The 17114-nt window shown below is 55.0% G+C and overlaps 2 long non-coding RNA genes across 2 annotated transcripts; one reads left to right on the top strand and one right to left on the bottom strand.

Annotated features, from left to right (window-relative positions):
• Positions 1-2904: 2904 nt before the first annotated feature.
• Positions 2905-5437, bottom strand: LOC106695435. The gene is made up of 2 exons (XR_002827456.1): positions 5317-5437; positions 2905-4750 (listed from the first exon to the last, which is right to left on the bottom strand). It is a non-coding gene; the product is annotated as an uncharacterized LOC106695435 (long non-coding RNA).
• Positions 5438-6681: 1244 nt separating this feature from the next.
• Positions 6682-10569, top strand: LOC111824368. The gene is made up of 3 exons (XR_002827457.1): positions 6682-6819; positions 6929-7115; positions 10217-10569. It is a non-coding gene; the product is annotated as an uncharacterized LOC111824368 (long non-coding RNA).
• The last annotated feature ends 6545 nt before the right edge of the window (positions 10570-17114 follow it).

The following is a 17114-nucleotide window of genomic DNA, read 5'->3' as shown; positions in this document are numbered from 1 at the left end:
ACCCCCCACAGACAAGCCCATTAAAAACTGGGCAAAGGGCCTGAATAGACTCTTCTCTGCCGAGGACATGCAGACGGCCAACAACAGACACGTGGAGAGATGCTCCACGTCACTCATGATCAGAGAGATGCACATCCAAGCCACAGCTGTAGACCTACTTTCGCCACATCCTGTAGATAAAAGTGGCTACACCCGGGCAATGGGATATTGTTTAGCACCGAAGAAATGAGCTACCAAGCCATGCAAAGACATGGAGGAACTCGAGGTGCATGTGACTAAGTGAAGGAAGCCAATCTGAAAAGGCTGCAGACTGTGTGATCAGGGGGGAGGGAGGGATGCCTAGGGGAGGGTTTTTAGGAGTGAAATGGCTCTGCATGACCCTGCAATGGTGGACACATGTCGTTACACGTTTGCCAAAATCCACAGGATGTCCGACACCAAGAGTGAACCTTAATGTGACAGGCAGACTTAGGGTGACAATGGTGTGCAATGTAGGTTCACCGATTGTAACCGGTGTCCCGTCTGGTGCGGGATGGTCGCAGTGGGGGAGGGGCTGTGCATGTGGGGTGGGCAGGGCATCTATGGGAAATCTCTGTACTTGCTCCTCAATTTTGCTCTGAACCTAAAACTGCTCTAAAAAATAAAGTCTATTAAAAATATACACGAGCCAAAAAAAAAAAAAATATATATATATATATACATGAGCCCTGGCCGGTTTGGCTCAGTGGATGGAGCGTCCTGAAAGGTCCTGGGTTTGATTCTCGTCAGGGGCACATGCCCGGGTTGTGGGCTCGGTCCCCAGTGTGGGGCGTGCGGGAGGCAGCTGATCAATGATTCTCTCTCATCATTGATGTCTCTCTCTCTCTCTCTCTCTCTCTCTCCCTTCCTCTCTGAAATCAATAAAAATATATTTTAAAAAATATATACATGAATCCTGGCTGGTTTGCTCAGTGTTAGAGCACTGGTCCGCAGACAAGGGTCATAGGTTTGATTCCCTGTCAAGGGCACATATCTCTGTTGCATGTTCCTTCATCCTGGTAGGGGCTCATGCGGGAGGCAACCAATCATCTCTCTCTCTCTCTCTCTCTCTCTCTCTCTCTCTCTCTCTCTCCTCTACTATAGAAATCAATGGAAAAAATAACCTGGGGTGAGGACTAAATCTATATATATGAAAATGGTTAATGAGAGGCCCAGGTAGATTTATTCTCAGAAGTCCAGCCCATTTCATTCCCAAGGTCTGCCAACAACCCCGCCTACCCCCGAATCTGAAATGGGTGTCGTGTCAGTGGAGGGAGATATTCTCCCAGGAGAGACGTGACTCAGGCAGCCTCACCTTCCTCTCCCCCCAGGCGCCCGGGCCCCCTGCGCTCACCCTGTGCGGAGAGCATTGCCAGGCCAGCAGTATCCCCCGTCCTGTAGACACAAGGCGTGTTATTTAGTCTAGAAACGCTCAGAGGAAATATCCGCTTGCACGTGAAGAATCTCTGGAATGTCTCTGTTCCTCTGCGCAGCGTCCCTGTCTCTGTGGAGCCGGCTGGAGAGCTTCTACAACGTGAGCGCTGCCTTGCTCCGGGCCGGCTGCTCCTGTCCGTGATGGTGGCTGTGCCGGGAGGAAGAGGAGGAGGAGCAGGAGCAGGAGCAGGAAGAGGCCCCTGTGAGGACCAGAACCGGGAAGTTTTACACGATCGGGACCACATAGGAGCAAAGTCCGTAGTCGCACACCGCCGTCCTGGAGTATCTGAGCCCCCCGCTGCCCGCTCCGTGATTAGGGTGCGGGACTTGGACCCGGGGGACGATGAAAACCGTGGGCTCGGGCCCGACACTGTCCTAGTTGCTCTCCTCCTTAGGTTGCTTTTGGTGCCTATCCCTCCATTTCCTTGTTCCCAGCTTCCCTCATCCCCCTCCTTTTAATTTTATATTTAATATATCTCCATTGATTTCAGACAGGAAGAGAGAGGGAGAGATAGAAACGTCAGTGATGAGAGAGAACCGTTGATCGGCTGCTTCCTGCACGCCCTCCCCTGGGGATGGAGCCCCCAATCTGGGCGTGTGCCACGACCAACTAGAAATCAAACTGTGACCTCCTGGTTCACCGGTTGACACTCAACCACTGAGCCACACCAGCTGGGCCTCTCTCACCCCCCTTCTAAATCCGCCCCCCCCCTTGCCCCTAACTGATGTTGACAGATCTGGAGCTTATTTAGGTAAGGCCCCCCGGGGCCCGGGCACATCCGAGGGCCGCCTAGTGCAGTCTGTGAAGGCACAAAACAGTGCGTGTCTGCCTTTGCCGTCTCTTAAACACGAGGAAGGGAGCCAGCCTTCCTCCCCCACCTCTGGGCGCCGGGCCGCCTCTCCCCTGGCAGTTTCCAGGGCTGTCTTGTCTGCCTCTGGGCCTGGCGGCAGCAGCCAAGGTGAAAGCCCCCCCTGCCCAGCTCCCCTTACTCATGCCCCTCTCCATGCCAGCGGGCTGGGCTCACCGGGCCGACACGGGGAGGGGAAGGCACCTGGGAACGAGGACCGTCCGGGCGCCAGGTGTGAGAGTTTTAAATAGAAGCCCGCTGACGCTGCGCCTGGGGTACCAACAGCTGGTGCCCGGCGGACCGGGTCTTTGCAGAAGGACCAGCATTTACCGTCCAGCCAGCCAGGGCCAGTCCTCACGTCCTGCATTTACCGTCCAGCCAGCCAGGGCCAGTCCTCACGTCCTGTGACTCCGCGGCAGCCGAGGCCGCGGCCCCGCGGCCCTTCCGTCTGCGCATCTCAGATTCCGAGCTCAGGGGCTTATTTCCTAAGTCACATGCTGCTGTTACCTCTCGCATTCCAACACACACACACACACACACATACACACACACATACACACACACATACACACACAGACACACACACACGGACTGTTCTCCAAAATGCAGTCAGACATGGGAATTTTATGACATCAACCCCCCCAAAATGTGGAAACGTTGGTTTCAAACGACTTAATTGGGGGAAAGAATCAACCCCCCGATTCTCGATGGCTCTGCTCCGCCGCTGGCTCGTTTCTGAAGCGGCGACTGGCACGGGGTTAGGGACGGGGCCTCGGCGGCAGAATCCAGGATTCATATATGCCCGGTCTTGGCACCGCCGCGCGGTCTCTGATCTGGAAGTGTTTCCCCTTCAGACAGGAATAGAGAGGTTACTGGTGGGTCACTCCCCGTCTCACAAAAGGCTTTTCAAGGCAGATGAAAGAAACGTCGTTCTGATCTGTGAGGGGTAACCAGCTGTCAGCGTTCAAAGCAGAAAGATGGGTGAGCCTCGGGGACCGGTCTCCGGGGTGGGGGGGTCGGTGTGTAACCATGTTGGGCTGAGAAATACAGGGTCACAGCCGGGCGGAGAGGGCGACGGAGGCCCGCTCCCTCCGGGTGTCCCTTACGCAGACTGTCCAGCGGGCTGCTGTCCCTCTGCCCGTGGCTTGGGCATCGCTGTCTGGAAAGCCTGGGTAATGGCCGCCGGCCTGCGCGGCTGCCTCGCCCACAGCCGACCAGGGAGAGCTCTGCTCACACCAGTGAGCGCCAGCCTGCAGATGGTTTCCTCCCGGGAGCTCACGGAAGCCAGGAGCCGGGGCCCTGGAGGAGGGCACCTGCCTTCCTCAGTCACTGAGGCTCTGGAGGGACCCGTCTGCCGGGCCCTGGGAAAGCGGAGCACAGAGTCCCGGGGGCGGTGCAGGGATGGCGGAGGCAGAGCATGGCCCGTCCACACGGCTCGCCCGGGAACGAGCAGGCAGCTTCCTGCAGCTTCAGGAGCTTGCCTAGCGCCTCATGGAGGGTGAAGTCCTCAGTCACTGGGGAAACTGGCAGAAATGCCCAGGGCCGAGGTGAGTGACTGGTGCGCAGGGGCCACGCCATGGTTCCTGTGGATACGCCGGGCGCGGTTCTGGGCGCGGGGCTGTGGCAGCGAACAAAAGTGTGAAAATTCCCTGCCTGCGGGGAGCTGACATTCCAGTGGGGAAGGCAGATAAGGAAGACACAAGCCGCGTGGGCCATTTTCGAGGGGATGGGAGCTCAACGGAAATCACACGAGGGAGGGGGCGTGTGTGGAAGGTGCAGGGACCAGGGACCAGGGTGGTGGGGAGGTCTCACCGAATGTTGGGCATGTGAGGGGGGAGGGAAGGAGGGAGGGTGCCGTGTGGATGACCTGGAAAGAGTGTTGTAGGCGGAGGGAACGGCACGTGCCAAGGCCCTGAGGTCGGCGAGTGGCGAGTTCACGTCTCCGCGAGGCGGCCATGCAGCTGCAGCCGAGCGGGCAGAGAGCGTCGGCGATGGGACCAGAGAGTGCGAATGAATGAGCTTTGCTAGGGCCCATCTTCAAAAACTTCCAGCAGCATCTTCGAGGGGAAAGACCAGGTAGGTGATACGATGACGTGACTGGGACAACGGTGGATAACAGGCTACAGAACTGATGGCAGGAACTAGCGCTGGGGTGCCAGGAGCGGGGAGACGGCCTAGCATCTGGGGTCCGAGGCAGGTTGCGCCCCGAGGACGCGTGGAAGAGCAGGGACCTGAATGGCCCCGAGCAGGCTCTCTGGACCCCACAGGAATGTCGACCCTCGAGTCGGGAGAGATGCTCTGCGTCCCCCTGTGGCAGCCGGACGGACCCTTTCGGTAGGAGAGCGCCGAGTCTTCACCTAACACGACCGCTGTTCAGGGCTAATGGGACGGCGTCTCCTCCACTCGGTTCTATTCTTGCGTCTGCATCAGCGGCCGAGGGTCTCACCACCCTCTTAGGAGGTGAGAACGTGGCGCTGGGAACACACTGTGCCTCGTGGAGGCTGAGAAAGGGGGCGCTTCCTCAGGGGTCTGCCTTTGCACCCCGTCCTTAAACCACCTCCCGCTCCAGCTTCACCCCCAGACTTCGTTCGGCAACCTGCTCGAGCGTCCGATGCCCAGTTACTTTGGGATCCAAACCAATGGATCTCTCCGAGCCTCCTGACACTTGACGGCACTGAGATGAGAAATTGCCACGGAGACGCCTCGGACTTCAACCCCACGCTGCGCGGGGCCCACGGCCACTCGCACGGCTCAGGACGCGGGGGGACAGGCCAGGGACGGGCGCGCCCCTGGCGGCTTCTGAAGCCGCGTGGAGCTGAGCCCTGTCAGGCTGCGGGCTGCCCCCTTTGCTTCCTGCCCGGCCGTTTCCCCAGTCCCTCCGTGAGCGGCGAGGACGCGGCTCCACACGTGTGTGCTTGTGCAGAGGAGTGTTCTGGGCCCGTGGGAGCTTTTGTTTTTGTTTTTGACCAGTGTGGGGAGTTGGCCCGGGACACGCCGGCCTGTGGGACATGGTTACCTTTGGAGGTGGCGTCCCAGGCACTCTGAGTCACTCTCTCACCACACAAGTGGAGCCATCCTGGAATAAATAATTTTAAAAACACAAAACAAACAAACCTACCCTGTTTCCTGGCAGCTCCGAAGCTCCTACGGGGTGAGATGTCGCAATACCGAGGGGGCAAGTTGGAGGGTGAGTGCCGGGCTGTGGGGAACTTGGACGTGCCCCCCGTGTGCCAGGCTGCAGCCCGGGCTCTGTCGGCCTCTGCAGGGAAGGGGCTAGCAGAGCAGCGAGCGGGGCCAGACCCCAGAAAACGCCAGAGACAGTGGCCGCCCTGGGCAGGCTGCGGGAAGGGGGCCCTGGGAGCCCTGTCGGCTCCGGTCAGGTTCTAGTGGGAACGCTGTGTGCTGACCAGCAGCGCGAGCCCTCTGCCGAAACCCCAGCTGTGCTGGGAACTGACCTCATTCATGAAGTAAACACTGAATCAGATACCAGCGGGCCTAGCCCTGGTGGAGTGGAAATAACAGGGACGTTTCCATCATTACGAAGCTGCCAATTGGACTTGGCCGGAGGAACGCTGAATATGTCCATCGGAGTGAGTTCATTACCTCTTCCTGCCAACTCCATCAGAAGCCAATGGCCTTGTTGCGGTTGAAATTATTTGTATGAAAATGCTTTACTTACATTTCAGCTTTTATACCCCAGATAATGTACTGGAAAGCAGCGTCGTCTAGCAACTGGAAGACAATATTGGGAGCCCGGCGGTTGGCACGCAGTCCTGGCCGCGCCTGGAGCGCTCCGCGGGCCAGCGGTTACCGCACTTGGCCCTGGGATCCTGTTGCTGGAAGACGGGTTGGAGAGCAGGGTCTGTCCCATGATCCGGGCTCGGGTGCAATCCCGGGTCCCGGTGTTTGTGTTCTTCGTTGCGGGCACCTCTCTCACGTTGACTTACCCCACCCCCGCCCCCCTCCTCCCGCTGGGCTCAGAGGCCGCGCACCCCGGCGACAGGTGGGTCCTGTCCGTCCTTGGCTCCCTTTCCCCTCTCGCTCCTCCTTCCTTCTCACTTGGAAGATGGAGGAGTCGGTGTGTTACTCCTCTGTGTGCGATGCGGTTCCACCTTCTGGGAGAAGCAATTTGCAAAAGCGGTTCCTCCCTTATCCTCAGGGACGTGGAAGCAGCGGAGCTGAAGTGTGGAGCCAGGGGCCCCGGTTCCCTCCCCAGCTCTGCCCCTGGGGTGACGGGCGACCAGGGGCAGGTCACCGAGACTCTCTTCTGTGCCTCCATCTCGGCACCTGGGAAACACAGGTGGACACAGCACCTGCTGGACAGGGGCGCTGGCCGGGAGGCCTCTGGGCTTCATTCCTGCGAGGGTGGAGGAGCCGAGCGTTAGCCTCTGTGGTCACTGTCACGGCCATTACTTGTCTGAAGGAGTAAGAACAGACAATCCGAACGGACATGATCCCGTGATACCTTTACCAGGTGTGAACCCACAGCGGCATCCCGGGCAGGGTGACAAAAAGCCAGGTGACTCAGCTGGGACCGATTCACTGCGTCGCTTAAATCGCTTACCAATTTCATTTTCAGTTTCTTTCTATCTGTCACCCCGGGCTTATACTTGCTATTCCTTCCTTAGAATCGTCTTGTCCGACTGTTGAGAGTAAAGTAAAGCCAAGAAAGGCGCCGGAATGTGTCACCGTTTCACCCGAAGACAAGGCCGTGGATGCTTCCGCTCTGCGCTATACATGGAGCTGAAGGACCGAGGTGCCCGCCCCAGGCCCCGGGGCTGCTTCTCCGGCTGATGACGAGAGCAGCTGGCATCTGTGAGTCTCACAGAGGCCTCCGTTCCCCGTAACCTAAGCCATTTGCCCAGTTTCCTGTCACCACGGCCAAGGCTGTTTATGAACTCCCTCTGGGTACCCGGGGCCCCCCCGGCCACGCTGGGGTGGGAGGAGGCAAGCCCAGTGGCTGTTCCTCCGTGAGATGGAAGTAATCGGCGCTGACAAGCCTCGGCAGGGAGCGCCGAGCACCTCTGAGGTCTCGGGGTATTTCCAGGAATCGTGGGGAATTGAGATAAACGTCCTAAATTTAAAAAAAAAAAAATGATGAATTGGATAAATTTAAGGCCAATGAGCTTAGTTTTGATCACGGGCAAATTCTGGAGCAGATAATCAAATGAATGGTTGACCAGTGTTTAGAAAGGGGATTCCAAAGGTCAGTATCGATGATCAAAGGAATGCCTTTCACTCGATTATAAATCAGGTGGGCACTTCCTCTGCCACAGTGCAACGGCTTTTGACAGCAGTGTCAGGGCTTCTCATGAAATCCTCACGGACAAGAGTGACCAAGACGGCCAGAGCTCGAAGGGACATTAGGAAATCAGGTGGCACATGCTCGCTTAAGGGGGTACCACCTGCTCTGGGCCACGGAGCTACTTAGTGTCAAGGCTGGGACCCATGCCTGGGTCTGTGCCCCAGGCGAAGGCCCCACCCACTGCCGAATGAGGCGGAATGTTAGCAGCAGATGGGACAGTGCGGTCCCCAGGCGTTCTCTCATGGCCTGCCAAACAGTTCTGTCCTTGGCCCCAAACCCTTTAACATTCTATCAACAACTTGGATAAAGCCAAAGATAACTGCTTATCAACTGTGCAAATAACACGGGACTGGGAGGGGAGGCCAATACGTTGGAATTACAGAATCGGGATCCAAATTATCTCAGCAGGAAAGAATGATTCTATCCAACAAGATGAAATTTAACTGGAATACATGCAAGGTCCTGTGCTGGGCTCCAAAACTTGATTGCAAAAGTATAGGACGGGGCTGGAAAACATGTCCAACCTCACCCAAAGCAGCCAAATGAAAGCAGCCGGGAGATAATTACTTTCCCCTATCGGACGGGACGGGCAATGATTAAAAGAGTGAAAACTCCCTAGGGCGTGGGGAAACAGGCTCTCTGTAAACCGCCGTGGCCGTGGCCGTGGCCGTGGCCGTATAAACAAAAGCTCTCTTCCTGGGGGGCAATCTGGAAATGTACAGCGAAAGCTATAACAGGCACCATTTGTCCCACCAGGTTAGTGTATAGAAATGTATCCCAAGACAAGTATACAGCCTGGCTGGTGTAGCTCAGTGGGTAGAGCGTCATCCCATGGACCAAGAGGTCCCGGGTTTGATTCCCAGTCAGGGCCCATGCCGGGTTTTGGGCTCGATCCCCAGCAGGGGCCGTGTAGGAGGCAGCCGATCGAAATGTCTCTCTCATCGTTGTTTCTCTCTCTCTCTCCGTCTCCCTTCCTCTCTGAAATCAATTAAAAATATGTTTTGAAAAACAAAGACAAGGATGCAAAGGGTTATGCAGAAGGATATGCACAAAAGCACTGTTAAGGAAAGAATACTTTTGGAGCCGATGTTCAGTTTGGGAACAGAAGACCTGGGGCATCAGAAGGGCACCATCCAGCTACTGTCAACCACTCGATGCTATCAGGAGGAGGGATTAGGGTCTGTCTGTGTCGCTCCTGAAGGCCAGACCAGGATTTACCAGAGAGAGATGTGGCCTAATATGACCAAGCAGATTCTAACCATCAATTCTGTCCCAAATCAGAAGGGGCTTCCTTGTACCTTCCCAATCCCTGGCCGATGGCCCTCAGTCCAGGGCGTCAGAGAGGACGGTCACAGTTCTGCAGCCACGGGGATGCAGTGCTCACTGTGGTTCCTTCCGAGGAAAAGAGGGAGTGAGTCTTGTCTGAATCATCAAAGGGTGGAGTCGCCATGCCATTCGAGTTGATGGTGGGTGGGAGGCCACAGCGGGTTCCATTTCCTGGCACCGAATTCTGGGAATGGAGTGAGACAACTTCCTGCTGCCCAGCACAACCCTTACGGAGAGCCCGGGAGAGGGCCACCCCTCCACCCCAGGCTTTTAGGGATACCTGCTGTGTATCAGCTCCCCTAAGGTAAACCTAGGGGAAGCTTTGAGCTGAACCTGAGGCAGGAAATGGAAGACAAGTGCTTCTTCTCGCTAAGTCATTTCCACCGTGTTTTGGTTCCCAGTAGACAGACAAATGGGTACGTGTGCAACTGCGCTCTCTACACCTTTCCTCCTTTGCATTAATTTCATCCGCAACTTCCCGTTTTCATCATAAACCACATCCATCATAAATCACACTGTATCCAGCACCCGGAACACAGAGACTCAGTACTTTGGAATGCCTCTCCTTAGTGTGCTCGGACATTTCTTTGCTCACCACTTCAGTGGATGAAGTCCGTTCCTGGCCTCTCTTCTGTCCAGTCTTCCCATCGACGGGAAACCCTCATGGCCACGCGTGGTGGGTCCACAATGCGACATGCAGATCACGTATCGCAGTAACGTACATGTGAAACCTATGTGAGCCTATTAACCAATGTCCCCCAAACACATTGAATTAATTTTAAAACCCCTCCCTGAGCCATCCCTGTAAGACACTCACATGCCGCCTGCCAGGGAGCCCTCACTGTCACTCCACTCTGGAGCCGGGGGTCGCCTCCTTCCAGCCCATTGGTGGCGAGAGTACTTTTCATGAGGCAACTCATCGCATCACCAACAACAGACCTGGGTGGCCACTGCGGCCCTGCACAGGCTGCTCGCCGCAATGCCCGACCAAGGCCCCTCACTCTGAGCTCAGGCCACATGGGCCTGTCATTTCTTCCAACTCGTTACAGTCCTTCCTGTCACAGGATGTCTACTCATATCCCTTTCTTTGCCTGGAAGGCATCCTTTGGATCTTAATTAATGCTTGAGCTGAATTGTGCTTCCCAGTTCATCCGCTAAAGTCCTAAACCCCAGCGTCTCAGAACGGGGCTGTATTTCAAGGCTGGTGGTGCTTTTAAGGAGGTAATTATGTTAAAATGAGGCCGCTAGGGTGGGCTCTAATCCAATCTGACTGGTGTCCTTACAGGAAGAGATGAGGACCCCAGAGAGACACCAGGAGTGCAAGTGCCCAGAGGAAAGACCGTGTGAGGACACAGCAAGAAGGCGACCACCTGCAAGCCAAGGAGAGAGGCCTCAGGAGAAACCAAACTTGCTGACACCTTGATCTTGGACTTCTTCCCTCCAGGACTGTGAGGAAATAAATTCCCGTTGTTTCAGCCACCGAGCCTGTGGCATTTCGTATGACAGCCCAAGCTGACTAATAGAATGAAGAAGTCACTGCCTCAGGAGAGCTCTTTCCCACCCTCAGCCCTTGAGCACTAATTGCTTGTCCTCCGTCACAATCTGTGAATAACCGTTTATTTGGATGACTGTATGGCTATTGTCTGTAACGCTTCCTCAGGATATAGGTTCTCCATTACGACTCCAGCCACCAGCCATGTGCTGGTCACACGGGGAGGTGTTTCATATTGTTGAATGAAAGGCAGAAGTATCATGTCATTGATATAAAAAATGAGGGAACTGAGCCAGGCCGGGGTAGGTCAGTGGTTGAGTGTTGACCTATGAACCAGGAGGTCACGGTTTGATTCCCAGTCAGGGCCCATGCCTGGGTTTTGGGCTCGTTCTCTAGTGTGAGATGTTCGAAAGAGATAGCCGATCAATGATTCTCTTTCATCATTGATGTTTCTCTCTCTCTCTCTCTCTCCCCCCCTCTCCCTTCCTCTCTGAAATCAATAAAAATGTAATTTAAAAAAATATAAAAAACCGAGACTCAGAAAGGTTAAACTTCCTAAAAGTCACAAAGCAGCTAGGTGACAAAGGGGGACTGGGACCCAAGCCCCTAAAGCTCTGTCATTTAACCACTAGTTAACCCTCTAATTTTGAAATACATCCATTCACTCAACAAATACTGAGCACCTACCACGTGCCAGCTTCTATCTAGGAACTAGGGATGCAGCGATGACAAAGGAGACAAAACTGCTGCCTTCATATGGAGAGAGGACACCAAATAAGATAAATAAGTTTTAGTGTATATTAGGTGACAAATGCAATGGAGCCCAACGGGAACGTGGGATCAGGGAGTCAGATTTGTAAAATCAGGAGATTAGAGGCCTTTTCGAGTCAGGAATGTTGGAGCAAAGCCTCAAATGAGGTGAGGGAGGGAGCCCTGGGGATGTTTGAGGACAGTAAGTTCTGTGTCCCAGAGGCAGAAGTAGGCACGGCCAATGACCTACGTGGCGGGAGTAAAGCGAGGGGGTCAAAATTAGGAGAGGGACGCAGTGAGTTTCAGGAACCTGGTGGTGCAGGAATGTCTGGCCATGAAAAAACGTTGGCGTTTACTCTGACAGCGGAGTCTTGGGAAGGTTTTGCGCCGAAGAGCAACACATTCAAGCCTTACTGGGGCCTCCTGCCCCACGCAGAATCCGACCTAGAGCAGCTTGAATTTTTACTTTCCTTGGACCAGTGGCACTTCCGATATTTACTATTTTAGTTTATGACTCTACCTTTGGGGATTCCTGGGATCGCCGGTCCGGACAGAGCGAGAGCGTCCGGGTTGCCAAGGGAACCCACGCGGAGAGCTTGCCACGGGACCTTTCGCGCGCTTCCGGAACCTCACCAACATCAGCTGACCAGTTCTCCTCCAATCCCCTCTCGGGGGCGGGGATCAACGCACCGTCTCCACAGCAACGCCTACGCCAGTCCCAGCTCCGGGCTTCCGCACGGCGGAGGCGCGCTAGGATGACGTCACGCACCCAGCGGCGCTAAAACGACGTCAGCTTTGGCTCCTAAGACAGGGCTCTGCAGAGAGGGCTCCCCAGCCTGGGACACTGCGCATGTGTCACCTCAGATTGGCTCGTGTTGCCAGCCCTGGCGCGCCTTTAATTTTAGCCGGAGAAGTCATCGGGGGTGCCAGTCCCGCTGGCTTTCTGGGTGCTATTTTGAGGGCAGATGTCCGAGAATCAGACAGTTCCTTCACTTTGTCTTGTTAGTCTCTTACCTCTTCTGGCGCATGCCTCGTTGCATCCATACACCACCTACCAGTCTGAAAATGCCAGCTGAATCCCCAAATTGCTGTTGCCAGCAAGCTTCCTCTATCAGACCACCTACCAGCGGTTCTCAACCTGTGGGTCACGACCCCTTTGGCGGTCGAACGACCCTTTCACAGGGTTCGCCTAAGACCATCCTGCGTATCAGATATTTACATTACAATTCATAACAGTAGCTGTTATGGCCAAAGGTGATCCTGAGTGGGGGGGTGAAAGGATTGAGAAGACAGACAAGAGAATGAAAGCTGGGTCTCAGTGGGGGGACGCTACTCCCTGATGAGGAGACAGCGCCGGCGCCCACAAGCTGTGTCTTTATTTTATAGCAGATGCCAGGAGGCAAAGTAGGGGTGTGATCACGTTGTTTACAGCATTCTCGTGAGTTTCAACCTCACTCAACTACATGCACCTGAACTCTATCACAAGGCACGTGGGGCCACGTGTTCGGACCATAGGTTCAAGCTCACAACCACAGCCGTTGGCTATGATTGTGCTGGGAGGGCCCTGCCCTCCAGCTGGGACTTGCACGTGGCAATGAGAGGACCCTGTCCTTTCATTAGTCCGAGGCTTGAACCTGGCCAAAACACTGTAGCCGCGCCCTATAAGTAGCAACATTGCAGTTATGAAGTAGCAACGAAAATAATTTTATGGTTGGGTCACAACATGAGGAACTGTACTTAAAGGGCCAAAAGGTTGAGAGCCACTGATAGTCTTTTCTAAACCGATGCTTGCAAGATCAGCAAGCAAACTCTTCTGCACTAGTTGTAACGTAAAGGTAACCAGATTCCTCCTGAGGACCTGAGTTCTCTCAGTGGTCGGCAAACTGCGGCTCGGCAAATTGCGGCTCGCGAGCCACATGAGGCTCTTTGGCCCCTTGAGTGTGGCTCTTCCACAAAATACCACGTGTGGGCGCGCACGTACAGTGCGCTTGAAACTTCGTGGCCCGTGTGCAGAAGTCGGTATTTTGTGGAAGAGCCACACTCAAGGGGCCAAAGAGCTACATGTGGCTCACGAGCCGCGGTTTGCCGACCACGGCTCTAAGTCAACTATGGGAACTTTTAAGGACTTGTGACTTATGTTGACCGTTCATGGTTCTTTCTAACCTGCTTTCAGATGTTTAGCCAGGATCCAAACAGTCCATCTGGCTAAGAACATGGCCTGCAGGTAAATGAATTGTCATGGTTCTGAAACTTAGGAAGTACCCACTGTCCTGGGCAGTATGCTGAGCCCTGGGTACAGCGATGATGACAGTTCCCCCATAGGTGACAGCTCACTTCACTGATTAATTCGAGAAACATCGCACAATTGTGTGCCAGGCACGGCTTGGATTGTTACTGCTCATGGAAAGAATGAAGTGTGGTCTAAGGTTTAGGATTCGTCCCGGAGTCAGATTTGATTTTGAACCTTGGCTCTGCTCCTTACTTGCTGAGTGATCCTGGGTGAATTACCCTCATTGCCCCTCAATTACATGATTCATAAAAATGGGCAGAATAATGCCTACCTCCAGCCTGGCTGGTGTGGCTCAGTGGTTGAATGTCAACCTATGAACCAGGAGGTCATGGTTCGATTCCGGGTTGGGGCACCTGCCTGGGTTTTTGGCTCGATCCCCAGTGGTGGGTGCGTGGCAGGCAGCCAATTGGTGATTCTCATCATTGATGTTTCTTTCACTCTCTCCCTCTCCCTTCCTCTCTGAAATCAATAAAAAATAAATCTAAAATGCCTACCTCCTAAAGGTGACTGATGAGACTTAAACCGCATGCCTGGGTTTGAGGAATCTTTTCTTTCCACTTCCTTACATTTCTTCCCTTCTCAGTCTCTGTCTGTCTCAGGCCTCACACTGAGGACACCACCACTAGTGGGAAAACAGCCCCCTGACCAGCCCACGGCCTCAGAGGTCGTCCGCAGATTCTCCTCAAATTGTTTTAAAAACAGCTTTCATCCAGACGCTGCTTTTTGTGGGTCTGTGTGCTGAGGCCAAGTTATATTTAAGCAGAGCCCTCCCACCTCCTCCCCAAACAAGCTCCTCCAAAACCACCCAAATCCAAAAGGGCAAAAAAATAAAACATAAAAAAATAAAACAAAATAAATCCTTTTCTCCAAGTGCCCGGTGCCTGGAAGCTGTGCCGGGGATCGGAGGGCGGCCTGTGCGATCAGGGCTGAGCCTGGGCCGCTGTCGGAGGACGAGGCTCTGTAAGGGCTGGGGAGCGGGTGTCTGGCTGCCCTGTGGTTTCCTACCCTGTCTGCATCCTCGTCCCACCAAACAGCAGCGGGAGAGAAAGCAGACGTGCACACCGGCGGACACACACGCCCAGACTGCGCGGCCTTCAGAGGAAGCGGAGCACCAGATGTTCTGGGTTTCCTGTTCGGTGCTTCCACAGCTGGTCGAGTCTGTGGTTGTGGTTTGTCTGTCTCGGGCTCATGTGAGAGACAAAAGCTGGGCTGACGGGAAACCTCCCCTCCCGGCCACCCCCCCGCCCTCAGCTCTAACTGATCAGCCACATGGACGCCTGGCGGGTCAGACGTTTCCTGAAACACCCAGAGCTTGGATTCTCCCCGGAGGAGGCTCTTCCCCCCCCCACCCCCATCCCCGAAAAGCAGCCCCTGGGCTGGTGGCCGGCCCTCAAAGAACCTGGGGACGATAGAAATCTCTCCAGCCCTGGCCGGTTTGGCTCAGTGGATAGAGCGTCGGCCTGTGGACTGAAGGGTCCCAGGTTCGATTCCGGTCAAGGGTATGTACCTGGGTTTCGGGCACATCCCCAGTAGGAGGTGTGCAGGAGGCAGCTGATCGATGTTTCTCTCTCATTGATGTTTCTAACTATCCCTCTCCTTTCCTCTCTGTAAAAAAAAAAAATCAATAAAATATATTTTAAAAAAAGAAATCTCTCCAAATACTCTATTAGCATAGACCTGCACCCGGCTGAACAGAAGGAAGCCGAGGCCAAGTTGCTACTGTCACTGACCCCGCGTCCCACACAGAACAGCCACTAAGAAGCACTCAGCAGGTGAAGGAACGAAGGAGGAACAGGGGACTTGGCTTCGGGGTTAGATCTAAAAGCCCCGCCGGCCATCACTTCTCATAAGTGCCTTTGGATTCAAACAGACAAGCGTTCGAAGCGGCCCCGTGCTGCTGGTTCGCTGCGAGTGATTTGACCCCTCCGGGCCCGTTTCCTCATCTGCGAAATGGAGACGATAATATTATTTCACAGACTTGTCCGGGCCCAATGGCACACGTGGATCGGCTTGATCTGGAGACTTGCCCATAGTAACTGCTGGCTTCCTTTTCTCCTTGCAACTCCGATGTTGACTTCAGGAGAAGCAGACGAGATACAACGGCCGAAGCACTGGTCCCAGGACAGCTGTCTGGTGGGGCCGTGGGCATTGAGGGGGGATGCTGGGGCGCACGCAGGGTCTCTGGGAAGCGCCACCCAGTGTCTTTCTTTGGTGTGGAGTAGGGTGAGCTTCTTGGGGTCCCAGGGGAGAACAGGCAGCGTGCTCCTTGTGGGTCCTTCTGCTGAGGCCAAGTAGTGATATTAATAACATTAGCGATGATATGAATAGTTATGGCTACTGTTTAGTCTGCATTGGGACCGGGCACAGGAACCGGTGCTCTGAGCCCCAGCCTCCCCCCCGCCCCGCCGCCCTGGCTTTGCTGCGGCCTCTGGCTGCCCCCTCCCTGTGCGCCGAGGCCCCCACAGCCACGCGTGGCCACGGGGGTCTTGCCTCTGAGGTCTGAGGAGGCTGCAGCCCTGGGCCAGTTACTCCACTTTCTGTGCCTCTGTCTCCTCGTTTATAAAGCGGGTAAGACGAGAACCACATCAGAAGGCAGTTGCGATGAGTAAATGAGTGAGATACACAGCACGGAGAACAGCTGTGGGCCTGGGGGAGGGGACCGACGTGAACCGTTAAGGCACACGTGCATCGGATGCTGACAACAACCTCACGCCAGGTAGCTTCTGTTATTCGTTCCGTCTCACAGGTGGGAAAACTGAAGTTCAGAGAGAGGAAGTGAGTTTTGCAAGTTCACACAGGTAGTACGTAGCCAGGGCGAGACTTTTCTCCAGTTCTTTCTCACCCCTTCTTGTGTGAGGTTTGAACCACCTCCCTCAGCTGCATTTTCTCCTTCTTCTCAGAGTCCACCCCCCACCCCCACCCCACGCCACCCCCACCCCCACCCCTGCCCCAGGATGCGCAGCCTCTTCCTGCCACCCAGGACCTCACCCCCTGCAGCTTCCAGCTGGATTTGCACTTTCAGACCCAGGTCCTGACTCATCGTTTCCTTGCAGAAACTGAACTTTGCAGAGTGGCTTCTTCCAAGCACTGGTTTTGAGCTGGGAATAACCTGAGTTACTTCCCGGGGACAGTTCAGGTGTTTCTGGGACTGTTGTATTTTAACCCCAAGAAACGGCTCTTTGGGGAGAGTCTGGCTGGGGAGACACAGGTGGTTGTCGTCTCAGCTGGGGACGTGGCCCTTGGCTGCACCCCTCAACCCCACTGCTCCGGGGGTGGCTTTGTCCGATGGAAGAGGCAGCAGGATGTGGCGCCAGGGTGCTCAGACACAGTGAGCAAAGCGATTGCCTGAGGACCTTCGAAAAATCCAGCTCCGGGGCCCCTCTCAGAGCCTGCTAACTGCATTTTGAGAAATCCCGGTTTTGTACCAAGAGACACAAGACCCAGGGCCAGGTTCTGCAGTTGCTGTGCGACCTCGCAGGACATTAAGTCTGGCTGAGCGACAGTGCTCTCATCTTTAAAATAGGGATGAACCCTACCTCACTGGCCTCACGCCCTCTCCATGCCTTGGGATAAGAGAGAGGGCCATCTTTATGGCCGGGTTCAACCAGGCGCTGTAGAGAAATTCAAAGGAAGGCACAGACCCAGGCCCAA

The sequence above is a fragment of the Myotis lucifugus genome, unplaced genomic scaffold, assembly GCF_000147115.1.
Source record: "Myotis lucifugus unplaced genomic scaffold, Myoluc2.0 scaffold_1285, whole genome shotgun sequence".
Taxonomy (NCBI): Eukaryota; Metazoa; Chordata; class Mammalia; order Chiroptera; family Vespertilionidae; genus Myotis; species Myotis lucifugus.
The sequence above is the reverse complement of the archived record's forward strand: the minus strand, read 5'-3'. Positions and strand labels throughout refer to the sequence as shown.